This window comes from Lynx canadensis, chromosome B1 (assembly GCF_007474595.2).
Source record: "Lynx canadensis isolate LIC74 chromosome B1, mLynCan4.pri.v2, whole genome shotgun sequence".
Classification (NCBI taxonomy): Eukaryota; Metazoa; Chordata; class Mammalia; order Carnivora; family Felidae; genus Lynx; species Lynx canadensis.
In genome coordinates this window covers 47309314-47333611 of record NC_044306.2, presented here as the reverse complement: position 1 = coordinate 47333611, position 24298 = coordinate 47309314, and positions in this window count along the sequence as shown.

Genomic DNA, 24298 nt, shown 5'->3' with positions numbered 1-24298 from the left:
TTCATGTGTTTCAGCCATTACCATGAGTCTGAGCCCCAGAATGGGAGACATGCGGATAAGACCTGAGCCCAATCCTTGAAGCTTTCTTACTTGTACCCTCGCCTTCTCCACCAAAAGCCAACTCTCAATGAAGCAGGGAGGGTGCTTTTCTTAAAACTTAAGTCAAATCTCCTCTGCTTAAAACTTTTGAGTGGCTGCACATTCAGAGAACAAACCCAAGCCCTTACAAAGTCTTCTACTTCCCTTGCTAGCTCTCAGACCCCTCAGACTAATACTTTGCCCCTTGCTTATTGAATTGCATCCACTCTACCCTCTTTGTTTTTCTTCAGTCATTCCAGACATAGTCCTAACTGTACTGGCTCTTCCTTATGCCTGAAAAACTTCCCTCAGATAACCACATGGCTGGCTTCAGATTCTTCAGGTCACTCTTCCAAAATTAACTTGCCAGTATGGCCTTCCTGAGCCACCACACATAAAACAGCAGCCTCCACCCACTCATCACCAGGTGGCTAGCACTTCCAATCCTACTTCCTCTGGGGTGTGTGTGTGTGTGTGTGTGTGTGTGTGTGTTTCTTGCAAGATACTTACCACTTTCTGTATACTCATTTTTGTTTATTAGTTATCTTCCTCCACTAGAAATCTGGACAGGCAGAGGCATGTCTGTTAGTTGACTGCTGTTTCCTCATCTCACGGCACTCCCAAAGCAGTGCCTGGAATATATAAACACACTCAATGAACATTATTTAAATGAATGTCAATGATAAAATCTATGGCACCAACCTCCAGCATAGTAATATTTAAAACATTTTTCCATATTTAACTTATATACACCAATACCATTAGCTTTCATTTATTGCTGAATTAATTTTTAATTTTTAACTAAAAATTTTATTTTAATAATCATAGATTTATATACATTTGTTATATACATTTGTAGGTCCCGTGTATCTGTTACCCAGTTTCCCTCAATTAAAACATCTTGTAAAACTAAAGTATCATATCACAATGAGGACATTGGCATTGATACAGTCAAAAGAAAGAACATTTCCATCACCATGAGGATCCCTCATACCGCCCTTAGTAGTACATTCTTTTCTGATGCTGAGCAGTATTCCATTGTATGGATATACCACAATTTGTTTAACCATTTTCTCACCAAAGGACATCTGGGCTCTTTCTAGTTTGCAGCTGTTATGAATAAAGCTGCTATAGACATTTTGTATAGGCTTTGGTGTGAACATAAGTTTTCATTTCTCCGAAATGAGACCAATTGCTGAGTGCTGTGATAATCGTGTGTTTAGTTTTTTAAAAAATATCCAAATTGTTTTCCTGGCTAGCTGTACCATTTTACATTCCCATCAGCAATGTACAAGCGATCCAGTTTCTCCTCATTCTTGTTAGCATTTGGTGTTGTCACTCATTTTTATGTTAGTCATTTTGATAAGTATGTAGTGATGTCTCATTGTGGTTTAATTTGTGTTTCCTCAATAACTAATGATGCTGAAGTTCATGAGTGATTTTGAAAAGGGATTATATATATATTTTTTATGTGTCTCCTGATACTGTTTTTTAATTGAAATATAATTGGCATATAATATCCCATTAGTTTCAGGATATTTAAATCATGTGTATGACTCTCAAATTATGGCCATTAGGAAATTTACCATTTCTCCCTACCAATCCCCAGTGGCTTCTAAAGCAGAAATTATTAACTTTATGATAGATTATATTGATGAAATAGTGAAAGATTATCAAAATTCATATGTTTAACAAACACTAAGATCCTTAAAAGAAGAATGTGTTACAAAAAGTCGCATCCTCATTTGTGAGAAACCAGATAAGGAATGAATGATGAACAATTTCAGGCTATATGCAATAGTACATTCAATGGTAGGATTCTTAAGGTTGACAAAGATGTCATGTTTTTTGCCTTGATAGCCAACAAAATAATAAATTATAAAATTAGAAGATCAGAATGATAACTGTTCTAACATCTCATCTCTTGAACACAAATAATACACAGATGAAGCAACACCTGTAGATCTTTACCTTTCAGAACTCAACCAATCATCATGCAGAAGAGATAGTGTATGCTCCACAGAATCTCTTAAATTTAAAGAAATAGAGCTCTTGGCCCTGCTATTAATCTTAGTTCCAAGAAATCAGTTTTTTTCCAGCAGAGTACACTGCTCCATCTCTAACTACCGGTGTTCATCTGACCCAAAGTGGGGATTGATACCGGAAATGGGAAATATTATAGAGTTATGGGCTGGGTTTAGGTCTTACCAGTAAGTCAACCAAATAAAATTTTTAAGGATTATAGTCACAAAAGTTTACATAAGCATTTATGAGATAATGGTAGAAAATAGCATCACTCCAATAAACTAGATGTTGCAGTATAAAGAGAGAAGACTCATCTTCCAGATCTCTTGATTTTCTGGTATAAGCAAGTGTTTGAGCAATGTGGCCTCTAATGATGGAAGTCCCTCCAAGGGTACCTTAAGGAACAGCTCATAGGAAGGGCCTCTGAGCGTTGGGGTTCAGCTTCTCATTTGTACCACATACTATATAGCCAGTCATCATGTTAAAAAAATTTTTTCAATGATAAATATTAGAGAAAAAAATTTTACCTTTTAAAAAATAATGACTGGGGCGCCTGGGTGGCTCAGAGCCTGGAGCCTGTTTCCGATTCTGTGTCTCCCTCTCTCTCTGCCCCTCCCCCGTTCATGCTCTGTCTCTCTCTGTCCCAAAAATAAATAAACGTTGAAAAAAAATTAAAAAAAAAATAATGACTGTATGGTACATAGTTAAATGCAAATTAAAACTAAAATATGAGAGAAAATTTAAAAAATGAGCAAAAGTCAAAAATAAAAAAAATTAAAATTCTGATAAGATTGAAAGTTTAAAAGGTAAAAATAATAAGAAACAATAGATGTGATTTAAAATAAAAGATGAAGAGCAAGAAGCCAACAAGATAGAAGTTTAAAGGAAAGTAGAGATAATAAAAATTAAGATAAAAGGCTAAAGCCCATGAGATAAAAAGTTTTACATATGTAAAAGAAATTTGACTAAGGATTAAAGATAGAACAGGGGCGGGGCACCTGGGTGGCTTAGTAAATTGATTATCTGGCTCTTGATTTTGTCTCAGGTCATGATCTCAAGGTTCCTGGGACTGAGCCCCAAGTTGGGCTCATTGTTGACATCAGGAGATACCAGGACATCTCTCTCTCTCTCTGTCTATGCCCTTCCCCCTCTTGCACTATGTCTCTCAAATAAATGAGTGTGAAAAAAAAAGAATAGAACCAAGAACTTAAAATGTAAAATTGAAAACTATGAAACTGAAAAAGTAAGGCGCATCAGGAGAAAAATATCTTTAAAGAAAAACAAATAGGAAGCTTGAATATTAAGGAAACGAAACAGGTGATCTTAAAAGTATGGGAAGCATCTTCCAGCAGTTGACTAAGAGCAAAAATTTACTCTAACATTTCTTGGGGGTACTTGGACCATTGTTCTTTGGAATTTGTCTTTTGGAGTGGCAGTCCCCATACCCTTCATGGTAAGTCCTGGGGCTCAATTGCATAAAGTAACAGTAGGATTGAGATCCAGGTTGAAAGAAGCAGCACCTAGTTTGCCCTCTGGTAAATTCTAGGAAAAAAAAATGTGTGATGTATAGAGTCAATACTCATCACATACATTTGCCTGTTGTGTCAGTTGGGGAAGCACTTTTCCATTCATTATTTGCTTGTGACCTTCAGATCAGCTTCATGAGGTAGGCAGAGATAATTTGCACCTTCAAGAAGAAACCAGAGATTGGAGGCTGACAGAGCCAACAAGTGTGGAGCCAGGTAGCATTATGCTATGAGACAAGAGCACTAAATATGAGCCTAGTTCTTCTGAAGCTGTGCAATAAAACCATGTTAACACGCTCATAAAACAGTAGGTAGAACTCAGAGTGGATAAGAGGAAACCTTTCAGAATTTTTTGCAACGATACCTATTTGCTCCACCTGTGCTGGGGGACCTCTGTGAATTGCCTTAGGAAGGAGGAAGTCTCTGTAAGGGCCTCGATGCCATTTCAATAAAATCCCTTTCCTGTTTTCTGCTTGTCCTGCCATACGCAATCTATCCCACAGCCATTTGTGCAGCCACCTAGTGACCTTGCCACGGCAGGTAAGAAATGAGAAATTTTGAGGATGGCTGCACTCCCTGGATTTTCATGGCCTCGGCATAAAAATATTTAGTACAGGTGCTTTCAGAGCAGTGAACTAGCAAGGAAGGGTTGCAGAGTTCTGTGAGCCTCCAAGTTACCTCTCTGCCTATGAGGGGCTGCCCCAGCCTCGAGGGTTCCAGTAGTCTGTAAATACCAAGGCCAGCAAAAGGAGAATTATTGTTTCCTGTGCCATCGTTAGAGAATTCCCACTTCTCTGAGGTTTCTCCAGGCTTTGCTATTAAGAAAAAAAAAGTGTGTGTTTGTGTGTGTGTGTGTGTGTGTGTGTGTGTGTGTGTGTGTGTGTTTGGCTTTTTGCTGACCTTTGAAGGGGAACACTTTATAACCAAGGATTAATATTGATTTGGAAACCTTTGTGGATTTGAAAGAAGCATCATAGTTTTTTGGTAAACCTTGATGTTTGATGTTGGGAAGCCTCTGGAACACGTGGGTATGAATGGGCGTCCCTAGGTAGTTAAACTCACAGCTCATGAGTTTGAGTCCCCCATCAGGCTCTCTGCTGTCAGCACAGAGCCTGCTTCCGACCCTTTGTCCCCTTCTGTTTCTGTCCCTCCCCCCTCTCAAAAATAAATAAACATTAAAAAAAGAGAAGTGGGCAAGGATGATCATTGTTTTCCAGCCCCCACTTCCTGCAATTCTGAATTTCCTTAATATGCTGATTTGAATTTCCTGCTCTTGAGAGGTTGAGAGATAGAAGCAACTAGGGACAGAGGGGACAACAAAATAAGTCTAGCAAGACATTGTAGCTAATAGAGAAAGACTAAGAAAATTTTACAGAGTCAAAGCATTCTAAGAATAATAAGTAAGCCAGGAATGTCTTAGAAAAATCTGAGAAGTTTCTCCTATAGTTCCTGCATTGTAGACTCACGTTTCTTCTCTGCTTTGACTTCCACTCCCTTTTCCTCCTCTTCCTTTTCTTTTCTTTTCCTGACTTTTTTTTTTTTAATTTTTTTTTTCAACGTTTATTTATTTTGGGGACAGAGAGAGACAGAGCATGAACGGGGGAGGGGCAGAGAGAGAGGGAGACACAGAATCGGAAACAGGCTCCAGGCTCTGAGCCATTAGCCCAGAGCCTGACGCGGGGCTCGAACTCACGGACCGCAAGATCGTGACCTGGCTGAAGTCGGACGCTTAACCGACTGCGCCACCCAGGCGCCCCTCTTTTCCTGACTTTTTAAAAAGCTGAACTCACAGCTTCCTTCTAGCTTTCTCACCTCCAGGTAGCAGCAGCATGATATGATATCCATTCACTCATTTGTCTTTTAACAGTTTTTATTAAATTGCTGTTAATGCCAGGCACTATAGTAGGCACTGAGAGTGCTAATTACAATAAATGCTTATAGTGAATATCTGCTATATATAATAGTTATAGAAAAGTAGCTTAAAGCCTTTGGAGAGAAATGCTGGTTCATGTTTCCTTCATTAAGAAGTGAATTTCTGGGGGTGCCTGGGTGGCTCAGTTAGTTAAGCATCCAACTCTTAATTTCGGCTCAGGTCATAATCTCACAGTTCATGAGATCAAACTCAGTGATGGGCTCTGCACTGACAACAGGAAGTCTTCTTGGGATTCTCTCTCTCCCTCTCTCTCTGCCCCTCCTTGTCTCAGGCATGCTCTTTCTCTTCCCACTCAAAATAAGTAAAAAAAGAGAATTTAAGTAAAAAAAACTTAAAAAAAGAGAATTGAATTTCTGCAACAGTTGGCTGCAAAGTCAATACCATTCAAATACCATTTTTCTTCCCTTGACCTATGTTTCTCATTTCAGGGGAGGAAAAAAGGTGCTGGATAGTTCTTGCTTATCACTTAGTGTCAATTTCTCATTTACCCAAATATCATTTCTACTGGCAGAAAAGTTATAACTGGCATCTATCTTGTATCTGATATCAAAATATCAATGATTCCTATATTTAAAGCAGAAAAAAAATATATGGAAAGGGGTTACCATAGAAGCAGATCATAATTTACATACAAGTAAGATTTGTAAACAAAAATAATCTTTAAACATCTTCTTCAATTTTTTTTTAATGAAACCCATCCTGCTATTGGACCTTTTTATAAAGGCTTAGGGTTAAAGGTCACTATGTGAGATTGAGACCAGGAAATGTGTCATGGATATTTGAGCCAGAATTAAACAGCAGGTGCTAACAACAAAACTAAAAGAAGCAGGTGGGACCATCACATCTCAGAAGACATCCACAAACAATGCCCAAGGATACAGAAATCCAACAAGATGAAGGATGTTTTCAGAAATGTCAGAGAGGACTATGTGTGTGGTAGAATAACAGAGGCCCTTCTCTCCATACTAAGTCTCCAACATGGGAAGGGATATGGAGAGAAACAGTCTTGATAGAGAATTTGACATTCTGAGTTGCCTTAAAAGAAGTTTCATTAGTATAATTTAACAAAGTTAGCTATTTTTTCCCAAGCACGAGATGTGATCATGAAAAATATAGAGGAAGTTAACATTTTGAACATAAGGGTCATGGTGTTAAATGACTTGCTATACATGCCTCAGTCTACCTGGCCCTAACAGGAACTCGTGTTAGGAAGAAGAGACACAGGGTAGCCTGGGTGGCTCAGTTGGTTGAGGGTCCCACTCTTGATTTTAGTTCAGGTCATGATCCTAGGTCATGGGATCCAGCCCCATATTGGGCTTTGTGGTGAGCATGGAGCCTGCTTGAGATTCTTTCTCTCTCCCTCTGCCCTCTCACCCATTTGTGCACTCTTCCTCTCTCTCTAAAACAATGAACAAACAAACAAAAAAGGAAGGAGAGACATAAATGTACCTTTGGTAACTGTTGATCTCCCAGAGTGCCAGAGAAGAAAACAGACCAACAAGTAGTGTCAACCCTAGTATGAACCTCACCTTACCTTTCAAAAGCTCCTCTAACCCATGCCTTCTTGGCAAGAGCCTGGGCTCACACTGGTGAACATGTGGAAACAAAAGTCGGTGCTAGAGGAGATATTTTATTTTTCAGAACAATTGACACGAAAGACTATTTGATCAAACTTTCATATATCAGCAACTATACTATTATCTCCTACCAGCCATCTCAGCAAACCAAACATTAAAGAATTAATCAAGTAAATGCATTTGTTCTAATAATTATTTGCCCTTCCTTATACCCTGTATTGAAGCAAAGGTAACTGACGCATCACCTAAGAGTTGAAAAAGGAAAGAGAAAGTTTCAGAATACTGTTTGTTTCTTGCCAATTAAAAACAAAAACAAAAACAAAAAACATGTAATGGCATTGGAAATACAGTCTGCCCTAACCAGGAGACTCTTATTCTTTCATGTTCTCTACTGAAGCATTCGTTACAAAGACAGGAGCTGGAGGTTTAATTAGGGAGGGACTCAGCATGGGACATTTGTGTCTTAGTTGGATGCAAAATCTCACCTGATTTCCAACGTTGTTCGATAATAAATATTTAACAGGAAGCCATGCAGAAATGGAAGATATTCAACTCAGAGGAAGATGTAGCACACCAGGCCAATGGTTAAACCAAATTACTACATTTTGCAATTGGATGCAACAGATTTATAAATGAGCCAACAGAAAAATTGAACCACCACCTAAAGAGAATTGATTCTGAAAGATGTTAATCCATCTGCCGGCCTCAAATATTTTCTTTAGATATGTATGATATGCATTTTCATTTAATTGTGTGTTTTCATTTAAATGTATATTTTCATTTACACATGTATAAACAATTCATTTAAACGTGTATAACGTAGACATATATGGCATCAAAGGGGGAAATGTATAAGTCCAGGTAATAGGGATCAGAAAAAGGTGAAATGTAGAGAAAGGGCAGGATCTGTCAGGCCCTGCTACAAGTAAAAGACCCCAAAATGATTGTCTAGTCTGGCTGACACATAAATCAAATGGGATGAGCCTTCCATCAGAGGATAAACATGCTCTTGGTGAGTCTTACTCTTTTTCAAAACCTTTTCAAAGGCTGGTATCACCTGTTTCTTTTAATCCCCTCATCATTGCTTATGCAGAAATTTGAAAATAAGGACTCCAGATTTAGCAGGTTTCCAGAGAGTCTAGCTATCATTAATAAAATGACAAACATGTAAATAGATTAATAAGTAATTAAAGGATGGTTCTCGAAAAGCTGTTTGCAAACCGATTTTCCTGCAATTTGAGTTCCTTTTAAATATACCTAAGCAATGTTTGCCTTAAAGAAAGCCCTGTCTTAAATCTGAAAAAAGCAAAGATTGCTTTGTATCTGTTTTTGTATGCTAGATTTCCACCCGTGGAGTTCCCTAAAGCATGGAAATCCGAAATACTAATTATAAAATACACTATGATGTTTTTAAATAATCCAAACTATTATTTTCCTACTAGCTTTCTTTTTTCTTTCTCTCTCTCTCTCTTTCTTTCTTTCTTTCTTTCTTTCTTTCTTTCTTTCTTTCTTTCTTTCTTTCAGTTCTTGGATCTTTCTTTTTACACCTTTTTTCCTTAAAAAGAGACTAAGTCTGATCTCTCAGGGCTATTATTTTCTCTGAAGACAAAAGAGTAAGACAGCAGCATCCAACCTCCTTTCCCCTCTGTCCCCCACCTCCTTTTTTGTTCATACCCCATGAGGGATCTAATTGTCTAATGTGGGTCAGATAGAAATACAGGGAAAGAAGATTTATGGGAGGTTGTCTCTTTCCACTTAAAATTCTTGAACTACACACATATGCTGGCAGTCTTGTGAAATAGAATAGCTTTGATTCATTTAAATTAGAATCTTTCTCTTTTACTCCTGTGAAAAAAAAGACATTCAATTCAAGTGACATTTTGCTAATAGTAATCATATAGTTCAGCGAATATTTAAACTCTCTTAAGCTACTGACACTATTCCTTTTAGTTATAAACAATGATTTATTGAGTAGCATGTCCATGCATTTGATATACATTGAAAAGTTTAATACTTTTTAAAGCATCTAATGTAAAGTAAAAGTAAAAGTAATAATAATAATAACATTTACTAAGGGAATACTATATGTCAGATGCTGTTCTAAGTACATGTACTCATCAACAGCAATCCTTTGAGATGATCGCATTGTCCCCATTTGATGCAAGAGGTAACAGAGAGGTTGAGTTACTTGCCTAGGGACCCACAGACTGGACATGGCAAAGCCAGCATTTAAACCTTGATAAACTGTCTCCAGAGCCTGTGCCCTTAATAAAATTAAGGAATAAAAGCCTCTTTTAAAGAGAAAACAGGAAAAAACTGTATCCCCTGGGATACAGTGATTGAAAGAGTAAGCAATGCACAGTGGTAAGAGAAGAGTCCATTCCAGCTGAGACTCAAATCCACAAGCAGTCTAGCACAGGGTAGAAGAGCAGGTGCAAAGCTATGGATCTGGAAGGTTCTAGAGGAAAAAGAACACAATGCCTGGGGATCTGTAAATTGTGCCTATAAGTGAGAGGAAGGGCCTCTTCCATAAGGGACTTGTAGCTTAACCCAAAAGTCAGGGAAACACTTGAAGAGTCAGTTTCAGCTGTGTTCACAATTTACTGCCACCAAGATTCAGCCTCAGCTGTTCTCAGAGCACCCAAATAGATTATTTCTCTACCATCTATTCTTAAGAGAAACCAGAGTAATCCTATTCAAATACACATAAAAACATGTGGTTTCTCTGCTGAAACTCTTCCAATGGCTTCCCATCTACTGGGAGCAAAATCGTTTCCTATAGCCCATAGGCCCTTCCACACTGCTCCTCACTTAAGTGTGCTCTGGCCTCCTTGCTGTTCTTCAATTCTGTTACGTGATCTGTCTACCTCAGGACCTTTGTACTTTCTGTACTAATTGCCTGGATTTCTAGTTCTTGAGTCATCAGTAAACCTCCTTTCCTCTCTTCTTTATGTCTCTGCTCAAATGCTTCTTTATTTTGAGGCTGCCCATAAATGACACTCTATCTTCTCTGCTACATGTTCTTCATAATCCATATCGTCACCTGGTATGTTATGTATTTACTTATTTGCATTGTCTCTTCCAACAAGAACACAAGCTTCATAATGATAGGCACTTTGTGTTCATTGCTGTATCCACAGCACTGAAAAGCACTGGGCACACAGTAGACCTTCAATAATAATTGTTAAATGAGAAAATGCATTAGACATTCCTGAGAATTTTGAATAATGGCAATGACATTAAAATGTAGGGAGGAAAAAGTCTTATTTTACTAGTCTGGAAGGGGTAGTGCCCTTAGATTGAATGCAGCCTTCAGCCATGTTTTATTTTATCTGCAGAGCAATTTTTCAACAATATAAACCAATATTTAAATACCAAGAGAGTTCACATAAAAATCCAGGATTCTGGCTTCTTTCTAAAACGTGAGAAGATTTGGCATCCACTGGGCATATATATCCTCACCTTTCAACAATCATCTGAACTTGAGTAGCAGCTGCCTTTTTAAGGCCAGTTCTGCCTTCTCCAGTTTGCACACACACCGACAACTATCTCCCCAACATCAAGGCCAAGTGTTAGTCGCCATTTATCATTGTTATTGCACCGTTGTATGGATCAAGGCAGAGAAATATTTCTCTGTACCCATGTCTCTGTCAACAGCAGGAAAACAAAAGACTGAGAGAGCCACATGATTCAAGAAAAATGGGAGCGAGTATATTTCTTTGTAGAAGTGAAGACATTCCTATATGTTTAAAATGCCAACATTGGGCCACTTGTGCCATATATATTACCTGTCTGGCCCCTGTGATCACTTGACTTTACCATACCTGCACTTTACACAAACCAGGAAAAATAAGGGAAGATGGCATGTCCGGCAGGTGGATTGGGCCACAGTGGCCTTAGAACACAGAATCTTGACTCAGTACATGTTTCTTCTTCTTCCCTGTTGCTTTTGATTGTTGTTTGTTCTATGTTTGCATTACTTACCTAGAAAGGTTTCTTTGGGGAAAAAAAAAACCTCTATATCTCAAGTGAAGAGTATGAACTCTATGACTTATTAATAAGTACTACATGCCTTGAACAATGCTAAATGTTTTGCATGTATTGATTAGCTCACTAAATCTTCCCACCAAACCTACATAATGATAATTACTGTGTTATTTTATTTAACAGATAGGAAAATTAAGGCACAGATAGGAAAAATATCTTGTCAACAGCATCAGAGCTAGTAAATGGCAGAGCCAGAATTTAATGCCAGGTCTTTCAGACTCTAAAATCTGTGCTCTTAACCTTCTTACTGCACTGCCTTCACTATAACACTGAAGAAGAGTCTCGCCACCTTGGCATTATTGACATTGGGGGTGGGGACTTGTAGCCTATATTTCAGGATGTTTGGTATTAACCTTGGCCTCTACCCACTAGGTGTCAGTACTACTCCCTCAACCCCCAACTATGTGGCAACCAAAATTTTCTACAGATACAGGTAAATGTTTCTTGGGGGACAAAGAGGTCTCTGGTTGACAACCACTTCATTAATGGGAAACTAAGCTTCACAAGTCCCTTCTTGGCCAGTCTAGTTAGAAGGCTCTTAGGGCCAAAGGCAAAGGGAGCAACAACATTTTGAATTTAAACATTTAGATTAAAAAAAAATTTAGATAAGGCCCCAAATGTGGCATATAGACAAAAAATAAACCACCAGACAGGGAGAATTCCATGAATTTCCCCCTGTCAAGCAATGGTGATAGAATCTAAAGCAGAGGCACTCACAGTACTGATCTCTGCTGACTTCACTGAGAGGCTTGAGTGAAGATGAATTGGAAAGATAATAGAACCAAAAGAGTGAGAAATACTAAAATAGCCTAGCAATGCACTGGGCACCTAATTGGCTTTTTTAATTTTTTAATTTTTTTGTTTTTTAATGTTTATTTATTTTGAGGGGGGAGGACAGAAACAGTGTGAGTGGGGGAGGGGCAGAGAGAGAGAGGAGAGAGAGAATCACAGGCAGGCTATACTCTGTCAGCAGAGAACCCAATGTGGGACTCGCACTCACAAAAATATGAGCTCATGACCTGAGCTGAGATCAAGAGTTGGATGTTTGAGCCACTTAGGGGCCCCCCCTAATCGGTTTTTAAAACATATGTATTGCAGCATCTTGGTGGTATAGTCAGTTAAGTGACTCTTGAGCTCAGCTCAGGTCCTGAACTCAGTTTGTGAGTTTAAGCCCCGCATCAGGCTCTATGCTGATGGCACAGAGCCTGCTTGGTATTCTCTCTCCCTCTCTCTGACCCTCCCCAGCTTGTGCTCGTGCACTCTTTCTCTCAAAATAAATAAAGAAGTTTGTTAAAACATGTAAAGTAATAAAATAAAACATATGTATTAATTGATAAGCTGATTTAATTTTTAAATAGAATTAAAATAGGCATTTTTTTAATTTGACCTGATGAAATAAACATGTTTTCCTGCTATCCAAATACAAGAGTAAAATGATGATCCCTGCTCAGCCTTGCTTCAGTACTGTCGCTACTCTTGCCAAGTGCCTCTTCTCAGATTGTCATTGTCTGTGCTCTTCGCTATGGAGTGGGTGCACCTTGCTTTACAAGGGTCCACTTGAGTGATCTCTCAAGGCAATAAATGTTATTTCAGTTTGTTTGAGCAATAGTGGCTTCTGGATTTAGTATTAGTTTTAAGAATCAGATTCAAAAGTACATTTATATTTCATAAAAATAGATACTGGTTGAAATACCTAAAGGAAATTTCTAGGTATAAAATAAGAACAAAATAATTGATAGAAAAAAATGAAATATACCTAAAGTTTCTTTTACATATGTGCATTTGTGTATGCCTTTCCTTTTACCAAGGAAAGAATAATAGTATGTGTGTGGCTTAGCAAAATAATATTTATTATTGAAGAACTGCTTGACAGGTAGCCTGTGTGCAAAAGAGTGCTAATGGGAGGCACAGTGGCTGATGTGATACATTGGCTTACAAGTCACAGAGGCCATCTCAAACTGGCTTAATCATAAAAGAAATGTATTAAAAAATTCTCAGGTGCTGCACAAAATCCATGGATATTATTAATAACCAAGACTCAGGAAGACAAGAACCAGAACAGTCTGGTAATCTTAACAGAAGTTGATGAGCCTTCCCTGGAGTTGTGCTGTTCACATGATCCACCCTCAGTTCTCAGCTCTGAGGACTATGTTGGCCCTTCCTAAATTCCTGGTGAAATCAGCTCCATCCAAGAGGTTGGAATCCTCTGGTAGCAAGATGGCTATGAGGGCATGATATCTTTCTGGGGCCAAGGACAGTTCTCAACAAAAAAATGTCTCAGCAGTCAGTCCAGTAGATGTCTGGGATTGTGATTTTGAGATAGAAGAAAAAATACATGTAATATAGAGAGAAATAAGAATTCAGAAATCATAGGAGTACAACAGAGTAGTAAAGAGAATGGTCTCTGAAACAGTTGGGTCCAGATTCTAACTCTGCCACATGCTAACTATGTGACACTGAGCAAACACTTGACTTCACTGTGCCTCAGTTTCTCCATCCATAAGAGGACACCCACAATATCTGGCTTATAGAGTTGTTGTGAATATTCAATAAGTTAATATGTCTAAAGTAGTTAGCTAGTGCCTGGCTCATAGTAAATGCAAGGTGAGTGTTCACTAGCATTACGATGTTGGAGACATCCCAGATGTGTCTGGCTGCCCATGTGTAGCCTTAACTCTTGACCTTGCCCAATTTTAGATCATACTGAGTCCAGAGTTTGAGAGAGAAAGAGAGAAAGTTTTCATGGGAAGTCAAAGCAAAAGGTTTTCATATATATCAAAATTTGATAAAATCCTTACTAGGTATCTCTGACCTTTCCTTTAATTCCTCTACTGCTGTGAGTTCCTTTGTTTTTTTCCATGCAATTTTGAGACCCTTCTAATGGCTCCCTCACTTCAAACTGGCTCCAAATTTGTACTCTGTTGAGAGAGTTTTGTTTTAATTCTTTTTAATGTATACTTATTTTAGAGAGAGAGAGAGAGACAGAGCTAGAGCATGAGCATGGGAGGGGCAGAGAGAGGGAGACACAGAATCTGACTGAAGCAGGCTTCAGGCTCCAAGCTGTCAGCACAGAACCCAACTCGGGGCTCGAAGCTACAAGCTGCGAGATCATGACTTAAGCCAAAGTTGGACGCTCAACTGACTGAGCCACCCAGGTCCCCCTTGAGAGAGTTTTTGAAAAAGGGGGATGGGGGGCTCCTGGGTAGCTCAGTTGGTTAAGCATCCGACTTCAGCACTGGTCATGATCTCAAAAGCTCAGGCTTTTGAGCCCTGCATTGGGATCTATGCCAACAGCTCAGAGCCTGGAGCCTGCTTGGCATTCTGTGTCTCCCTTTCTCTCTGCTCCTCTCCCATGCATGTGCTCTCTCTTACTTTCCCTCTCTCTTTCTCTCTCTGTCTCTGTCTCTCTCAAAAATAAATAAACATTAAAAAAAAAAAGTACTGCAGTTAACCAAACTCCTGCTCCATGCCAAGGGGCCTATTGAAGTATCCACACTTGAATCAAACAGCCCCTGTCCTGTGCTGGATATTGAGAGGGGAAGACCAGAAAATTAAAGAAGAGGGTTTACACTGCCAGGGAAATCTAGATTTTCCTCCAAATTTTTAAAATTTCAAAACTGGAGGGCCCCTGAGTGGCTCAGTCGGTTAGGTGTCTGACTGTTGATTTCTGCTCAGGCCATGATCTCGCGGTTTGTGAGTTCGAGCCCCACATCAGGCTCTGCGCAGACAGTGCAAAACCTGCTTGGGATTCTGTCTCCCTCTGTCTCTGCCCCTCCCCCACTTTCTCTCTCTCCCTCCCTCTCCCTCTCCCTCTCTCTCTCTCTCAAAATAAATAAAAATATATCTAAAAAAATTCAAACCTGGGAAATGTAGAACTATCTTTTGAAGCAGGGTGTAGGTCAGATAGAGGAAGAGTATTCCAACTTACTAGTGGCCAAACAAGCACCACAGGCACACCAGATGATCTCAGTTTGACGGGGAGAGGAGGACTAGAGTGGAGGACCCCAATGGAGGTACGGGGAGGACCACAGGGGTCGGCGGGCCCTCTGATGTCTGGCACCCTGCAGCATGTGCTAAAGGGAGCCAGCCAAGTGTGTGCTTGGCACTCAAGCTCTGAACTGCAGTTCTGCCACTCAGCAGCTTTAAAGGAAGGCTTTGGCAAATTACTTGATCCCCTTGTATTCCAGTTTTTTCATCTGTAAAATCAGGATGAAAACACCACATACCTCATAGGGTTGTTTTGCTCGTTAAATAATATAACATGTGTGCAGCTCTTATAACAGTGCCTGTACATCATAAGAACGAGCTCTTATAGTGATCATGATGCATTCTAAGTAAGGTGTCTTTCCACAAGGCGGATGATGCTCGGGGCTTGGAGGGATCAGAGTTGAGAGTGGGGTGTGTGGTACAAAAGGCTGCTAAAATTCCAAAGTGGCTTAAGCAGCACTGGACATTGTATCTGATATTTAAAGTTATGAAATTGTAAACTTGCCTATAGTCTTTTCTTGTGATTGCAACAAACTGTAATAAAAGTAGTTTTTCACCCTAGAGCATGAGGAGATGAAAAGGAATTAAAGAGAATAAGTCGTGGTCCAATACAATGTGGTTGGGGAAGAGTGCCATCACTTCACCTCCCATGCCCAGCGGCTCAGAGGGCTGCCCTCAAACTGCGCCTCACAGAAGCCCTCGTGGGAGCCGGTGCAGGGTGACCTGTAGGTTGCACCCATACTGGACACCTCCCAAGTGCAGTGATCAGTCTTCATTGGCATGGTGATCCAGAACCTAGTTCTCTGCATAGCTCCAGGCATGTTTATTTAATAATAAAAAAAAAAAAAAGCAAAAAAAACCCAGGTACAATAGCAGGCATTTCATCCTCTTAACCTTGTGAAGGATGTGTTATCCTCCACATTCACTGACAATGAGGCTGCAGCTCAGACAGATAATGAACTCTCTGAGATCATACAACTGAGCAGCAAAAGCAAGGTTTAAGCTTTCTTCCGCTGTAATGTTTAGCAACATTTCTTTCTTTCGGGAAGAAAACAAACAAACAAACAAACAAGAAACCAAAAAACAAAAAGGGAAAACCCTCCTAATGCTTCTCAGTGCAGTAAGAAGTTGTTACACTGACATTTCATTTTCTGCAAAGATCTCATACCCATCCAGTGTTCAAACTTCTTACCCCACCTGTTTCTTCCGCTTGTTTTGTCTCCAGCCAAGTCAGACTGATCTTGCTGCACTCCTGAAATCACTATTTATTCTTGCCTTTTGCTCTGGCTTTCACTGCCTAGAAGAAATCCTTCACCTCCACATGTCTCTTCCCATCAAGACTTTTCTGATTTCCAAACTGGACATGTTCCCCCCCTCCTTATAAATAATCAGTATACATGTGTTTTGTATGTCTATTAAAGCATTTTTAATTTCTTAACTGTAAAAGGACAACTGATCTGAGTTACCCCTGGAAACGTCTTAAGAGAAGGGAATCACATCTTATCCATGACTATGATACTTCAGGTTATAAAGATTCTGCAGCCTCTAAGAGAGAGTTTTGAAGACAGGGCCATACTGAATCACTATCAGTGAGAGAATGGACATAGGAGGTCATTTACAGAGGTAGCCTGCTAGAAGAGTGAAGTGTACTTTTGAAAGCTCAGTTAGGTGTGGTAACACCTGGGATACAATATATTTTGGCTAGACAGTATCTTTTGGGTGTGATATATGATTTGAGCCAGAGTATAGCTAGGATGTACATGTCTGAAAACACAAGGGTGGAAATGACAATATATCCTGTCACTAGAACATCTAATGACCTACTAGATTTTTTTTTTTTGTTTCCCATTCTGAAGACTTTGGGGTCCATTTAATTAGAAGTCTTAGTTTCCAAAAATAGAGAACCTTCAGGTGATCTAGCACGGGTTACACTGACCTGGTGAGTTAAGACTGACACCTGGCCCTCAAAGAGATGAGGGAGATTATATGTTGGTTGGGTGACAATTCTGATTATCAAGGGGAAACTGTTACTGTTATACAATGGGGATCAGAGAAGCATGCCTGTAATCCAAGGGATTCTCTGGGGAGCCCCTTAGTATCCCATATTTCCTAGTGAAAGTCAGCGAGAAACCACAATAACAAAATACAAGCAAAACTATTAAAGCCCAGACCCACCATCTGGGGTACTGGCTGCATGCAAAGGAAAAATGAAATGAGCAGTGGAGATAAAGAGTTACAAATTGCACCTGTAGCCTTATGACCAGTTAAAAAAATGAGAACTGGATTATTTATGCATATTTTCATTGTGTGTGTGTGTATATATATTATATATATATATATATATATATATATATATATATATATATATTTCTTTTTTCCAAATTACTTTCTGATATAAGATGTGTCAATACAGGGTGATGTATGGAAGTGTTAAATTACAGTATTGTACACCTGAAAATAACATAACACTGTATGTTCACTAACTGGAATTAAAAAGTTTTTTTAAATTAAAAGAAAAGAGGATATGTTAATAGTGGTTAACTCAATAATTCAGTATTTAAATTAAGGGATAACAGAAGAATTGTAACATACCACAAGAGTGATAAATATCACTCAAAGTAAGTAAAGTAGCATACACAACTGAATGTGTCCATTTTTGTCAGAAGATGAGATGTGTTTGTTTGTAATCGGACTGCTGCATCATGTTAGCCAGATGTTGTTCTAGTCTTTCTTCCCAAGTTAAATGTGGGTTAAAGAGGTGGTATGGATGCTAGGTCAACAAAGGGGTAGACTGTGTTAGATTGTTAGATGCCAGCCTTTCACTACATCTCGCATATGTTGGCCATGAGAATGTGGCTTCCAGAACTCAACTGCAGAGAGCCAACTTGAGCTGGGCTCTCCGTCACTACATTTGTACTGAGACCATGATTCCCATGAACTACTTCCAGCCAGTGACTGGATATGCCAGTATATAAAGCAGGAATCTTTCTGGGAAACCTGGGATTCCTCTAATGACCAACTTTGACTTGAAGACTCCCTGATACCTTGGCAAACCTTCTTTAGACTGTATGGCAGCACACCTCATTTCCATCCAACCTTACTTCTCTCTTTCTTTGCTAATAATCAGAATAGCAACAAGGCCTGATGTCTCTTCCAGCCTTCCCTAGCTCACTCATTATTTTTCTCTTACAGGCATTTCCCCAAATGAAAACTGCATTTAATTCTATCTTGGAGTCTGCTTTGTGGAGATCTCCTCTATAATGCAGGGTAGAAGCCAGGAGCTACATTTCTAAGATCCTCCTTTCCCGCATGGTTCTTGCATAAAGTTTACCTACAAAAGTAACTGTATGACATTTAGGATGCAGAATGGGAGAGGGGTCATTATTTGGACATCTTTGCAAGCAAATCTAATGGCTTCATAGACTTCTCTGTGAGCTACCTCTACTACAGTAAACTAGGAAAATGGTGGAATCTTTCCCAAAGACTTAAAATCTGCAGTGGTTTATCACAGTACTTTTGAAAAACACCTACTTTAGTGTTTCAGGCGGAAATTTTCAGTGATTCTTCAAACCGCAATCTTCTTCCTATCATCTCTAATCTTCTAACTGTAGTCTCCCAGAATGCCATTGCCCAAGTTAGGTATAAACCATAACTCCTATGTTGAAAACCTTTATTCCAGGAATAGCTTCATTTTCCTAACCATATCCATGCTGATACAAGAAGACATGGAGACTTCTACATCTATATGATGTTTAAGATACATAAGCATACTCAAGGCCCCCTGCACAGTACTTGAACATAGAACATGCTTAATAACTATTAATTAAAAGCATGAAGATAGTGGTGGTTCATTTAAAAGGACATAATTATCAATTTTCAAAATTAGGTAAAATGCCTGAATACTTGACCCTTTTGATTTATTGTGCCCATTCTATCATCTCTATAAACTCTTTTATTTGTACTCCTACCTGTATTCCTACTCATCGAGTTTTTTCATTCTTCCCCTTCCCTCCCCTCACTCACATTAAAACTACTAGCATTCATTAGGAACTCTTCCATTCTAGACTGGACCACCACCTCCTGTTGGCTCAGTTTGGTTTCTCTATTAATGATTAGAAAATACAGTGCTTTCTCACACAGAAGCCAGCATGATCTTTCCAAACCACAAATCTGATTATGTCAAGTTTCATGCTTAACATGCTTAAGTGCCTTCCTGTTGCTTTCAGAATTCAATCCAATCCATTCAAAAGTCTTTAAATTGATTTCAAGGCCTTGTGTAATATTTCTGTTCTTGTTTCAGGTATGTTCTCCCTTGCGCTCTATGCTTCCACTATCCCTTTTTTGGATTTCTCTAATGTGCATTTTGCTATTTTCCATTTCAAAAGGTTTTATTCGCATCATGTCCCTCTCCCTGAAATACTTTCCTCCTTACACACACTCACTGTTTTGTGTGTGCATGACATCTTTCACCTCACTAGTTTTACTCATATTGCAGGCTTCAGCTTCAAGTTCACTTCATCAGACTAGCCTTTCCTGGCACCCTACTAGATCAAATTCCTGTGTTGTAAGTTCTCAAATACAATTGTATTTAGTTAATAGTTCTGTGATATTTTATCTCTTTTCAATTTTTTTAAATTTTTTAAATATTTATTTATTTTTGAGAGAGAGAGACAGAGTGTGAGCAGGAGAGGGGCAGAGAGAGAGGGAGACAGAATCTGAAGTGAGCTCCAGGCTCTGTGCTGTCAACACAGAGCCCGACGTGGGGCTTGAACTCACAAACCACGAGATCATGACCTGAACCGAAGTCGGCCACTTAACCAACTGAGCCACCCAGGCGCCCTCTCTTTTCTATTTTTAATTTAAGCTTCTTGTGGGAAGAGACCAACATTCTTATATTTGTCATTGTATTCACACATATTAGACATTAAATAAATATTTTTGAATAAATATGTATTCCTTTTTTTAGTGTTAAACTATAGGCATTTGTTTATTTTTGATAGGATGTGTTTTTTTTTCCTTTTTTTAAATTTCCGGAATAGAATATAGTGATTCATCACTTACATATAACACCAAGTGCTCATCCCAACAAGTGCCCTCCTTAAGGCCCATCACCCATTTAGCCCATTCCCTTGCCCAACACCCCACCAGCAACCGTGAGTTTGTTCTCTGTATTTAAGAGTCTCTTATGGTTTGTCCCCCTCTCTGTTTATTTTCCATTACCTTCCCTTATGTTCATCTGTTTTGTTTCTTAAATTCCACATATGAGTGAAATTATGTTATTTGTCTTTCTCTGACTGACTTATTTTGCTTAGCAAAACTCTAGTTCCATCCACATTGTTGTAAATGGCTTAGCCAACATTTGTTGTTACCTGAGTTGTTAATGTTAGCCATTCTGACAGGTGTGAGGTGGTATCTCATTGTGGTTTTGGTTTTTATTTCCCTGATGATGAGGGACGTTGAGCATTTTTTCATGTATCTGTTAGCCATCTGGATATCTTCTTTGGAAAAGTGTCAATTCATGTCTTTTGTCCATGTTTTCAATGGATTATTTGTTTTTTTTGGGTATTGAGTTTGATGAGTTATTTATAGATTTTGGATACTAACCCTTTAACTGATATGTTATTTGCAAATATCTTCCCCATTCCATCGGTTGCCTTTTAGTCTTGTGACTTTTTCCTTCACTGTGCAGAAGCTTTTTATCTTGATGAGATCCCAATAGTTCATTTTTGCTTTTGTTTCCCTTGCCTCCAGAGACATATCAAATAAGAATTTGCTGCTGCTGAGGTCAAAGATGTTGTTGCCCCTTTTCTCCTTGAGGATTTTGATGGCTTCCGATCTTACCTTTAGGTCTTTCATCCATTTTGAGTTTACTTTTGTGTATGATGTAAGAAAGTGGTCCAGGTTCATGCTTCTGCAAGTTGCTGTCCAGTTTTTCTACCACCATTTGCTGAAGAGACTGTCTTGTTTTCTTTAAAAAATTTTTTTTAACGTTTACTTATTACTGAGAGACAGAGAAACACAGAGCATGAGCAGGGAAGGGGCCGAGAGATGGAGAGACACAGAATCTGAAGCAGGCTCCAGGCTCTGAGCTGTCAGCACAGAGCCAGACACGGGGCTCAAACTCAAAAACCACGAGATCATGACCTGAGCTGAAGTCAGCCGCTTAACCAACTGAGCCACCCAGGCGCCCCGAGATTGTCTTTTTTTCATTGGATATTCTTTCCTGTTTTGTCAAAGATTAGTTGGCCATACGTTTGTAGGTCCATTTCTGGGTTCTCTATTCTGTTCATTGATTTCTATGTCTGCTTTAGTGCCAGTCCCATACTGTCTTGATGGTTACAGCTTTGTAATACATCCTGAAGTCCCATATTAGTTTGCCTCCAACTTTGGTTTTCTTTTTCAGGATTGCTTTGGCTATTCGGAATCTTTTGTGGTTCCATACAAATTTTACAATTGTTTGTTCTAAATCTGTGAAAAATGCTGCTGTTATTTTGATAGGGATTGCATTGAATATGTAGATTACTTTGGGTAGTATTGACATTTTAACAATATGCGTTCTTCCAATCCATGAGCATGGAATTGTTTTTCCATGTTTTTGTGTGTCTTCTTCATTTTCTTTTATAAGCTTTCTATAGCTTTCACTGTATAGATTTTCACCTCTTTGATTAGGTTTATTCTTAGGTATTTTATGGGTTTTGGTGCATTTGTAAATGGGATTGATTCCTTGATTTCTCTTTGTGCTGCTTCATTATTGGTGTATAGAAATGCAACCGATTTTTGTACATTGATTTTATAGCCTGTGACTTTGCTGAATTCATGTATTAGTTCTAGCAGGTTTCTAGTGGAGTCTTTTGGGTTTTCCACATAGAGTATGATGTCATCTGTGAAGAGTGAAAGTTTGACTTCTTCCCTGCCAATTTGGATGCCTTTTATTTCTTTTTGTTGTCTGATTGCAGAGGCTAGGACTTCCAACACTATGTTGAATAACAGTGATGAGAGTGGACATCCCTGTCAGGTTCCTGACCTTAGGGGAAAACCTCTCAGTTTTTCCCCATTGAGGATGATATTAGCAGTGGGTCTTTCATATATGGTCTTTATGATCTTTAGGTATGTTCCTTCTAACTGTACTTTCTTGAGGGTTTTTATCAAACATCATAGGATGCTGCATTTTGTCAAATGCTTTTTTCTGCATCTATTGAGAGGATCACATGGTTCTTATCCTTTCTTTTATTAATGTGATGTATCACATTGATTGATTTGCAGATGTTGAACCAGCTCTGCATCCCAGGAATAAATCTCCTTGATCATGGTGAATAATTCTTTTAATGTATTGTGGGATCTGGTTTCCTAATATCTTATTGAAAATTTTACATCCATGTTTATCAGGAAAATTGGTCTGTAGTTCTCTTTTTTCGTGGGGTCTTTGTCTGGTTTTGGAATCAAGGTAATGCTGGCTTCATAGAATGAGTTTAGAAGTTTTCAAAAGAATAGGTATTAACTCTTCTTTAACTGTTTGGTAGAATTCCCCTGGAAAGCCATCTAGCCCAGGACTCTTGTTCCTTGGGAAAATTTTGATTACTGATTCAACTTCTTTATTGGATATGGGTCTGTTCAAATTTCTATTTCTTCCTGTTCCAGTTTTGGTAGTTTATGTTTCTAGGAATTTGTCCATTTCTTCCAGATTGCCCAACTTGTTGTCATATAACTGTTCATAATATTCCCTTATTATTGTTTGTATTTCTGCAGTGTTGCTTATGATCTCTCCTCTTTCATTCATGATTTTATTTATTTGGGTCCTTTCCTTTTTCTTTTTGATCAATCTGGCTAGGGGTATATCAATTTTGTTAATTCTTTCAAAGAAAAAGCTACTGGTTTCATTGATCTCTTCTGTTGGGTTTTTTTGTTTTATTTTGTTTTGTTTGAATTTTGACATTATTGATTTCTGCCCTAATCTTTATTATTTCCATTCTGTGGTTTTGGGGCTTTATTTGCTGTGCTTTTTCTAGCTCTTTTAGCTGTAAGTTTAGGTTGTGTATTTGAGAGCTTTCTTCCTTCTTTAGGAAGGCCTGGATTGCTATATACTTCCCTCTTATGACTGCCTTTGCTGCATCCCAAAGGTTTTAGACTTGTGTTTTCATTTCCATTGGCGTCCATGTACTTTTTAATTTCCTCTTTAATTTCTTAGTTAACCATTCATTCTTTAGTGGAATGTTCTTTAATATCCAAGTATTAATGGTCATTCCAAATTTTTTCTTGTGGTTGATTTCCAGTTTCATAGCGTTGTGGTCTGAAAATATTCAAGGAATTATCTGGATTGTTTTGTACATGTTTAGGGCTGATTTGTGTCCCAACATGTGATTCATTCCAGAGAATGTTCCATGTGTACTCAAGAAGAATGTGTACTCTGCTGCTTTGGGATGAAATGTTCTGAATATATCTGTTAAGTCCATCCAGTCCCAGTGTGCCATTCAAAGCCATTGTTTCCTTGTTGATTTTCTGTTTAGATAATCTGTCCATTGCTATAAGTGAGGTGTTGAAGTCCCCTACTATTATGGAATTATTATCAATGATTTTATATTTGTGATTAGTTGATGTATATATTTGGGTTCTCTCATTTTGGGGGCATAAATATTTAAAGTTGTAAGATCTTCTTGGTCTATACACCCCTTAGTTATGATATAATCCCCTTCTTCATCTCTTGTTATGCTCTTTATTTTAAAATCTAGTTTGTCTGATATAAGTATGGCTACTCCAGGTTTCTTTTGATGACCATTAGCATGATAGATAGTTCTCCATCACCTTACTTTCAGTCTGCAGTGTCTATAGGTCTAAAATGAGTCTCTTGTAAACAGCATATAAATGGGTCTTCTTATCCATTTTAATACCCTATGTCTTTTGATTGGAGCAGTTGGTCTGCTTACATTTAGAATGAGTACTGAAAGATATGATTTTAGTGCCATTGTGTTGCCTGTCGAATTGGTGTTTCTAGTGATGTTCTCTGGTCCTTTCTAGTCTTTGTTGCTTTTAGTCTTTTGTGTGTGTGTGTGGGGGGGGGGCGGCGGTGGAGGTTTTTATTCCACTCAAAGAGTCTCCCTTAAAATTCCTTGCAGGGCTGGTTTAGTGGT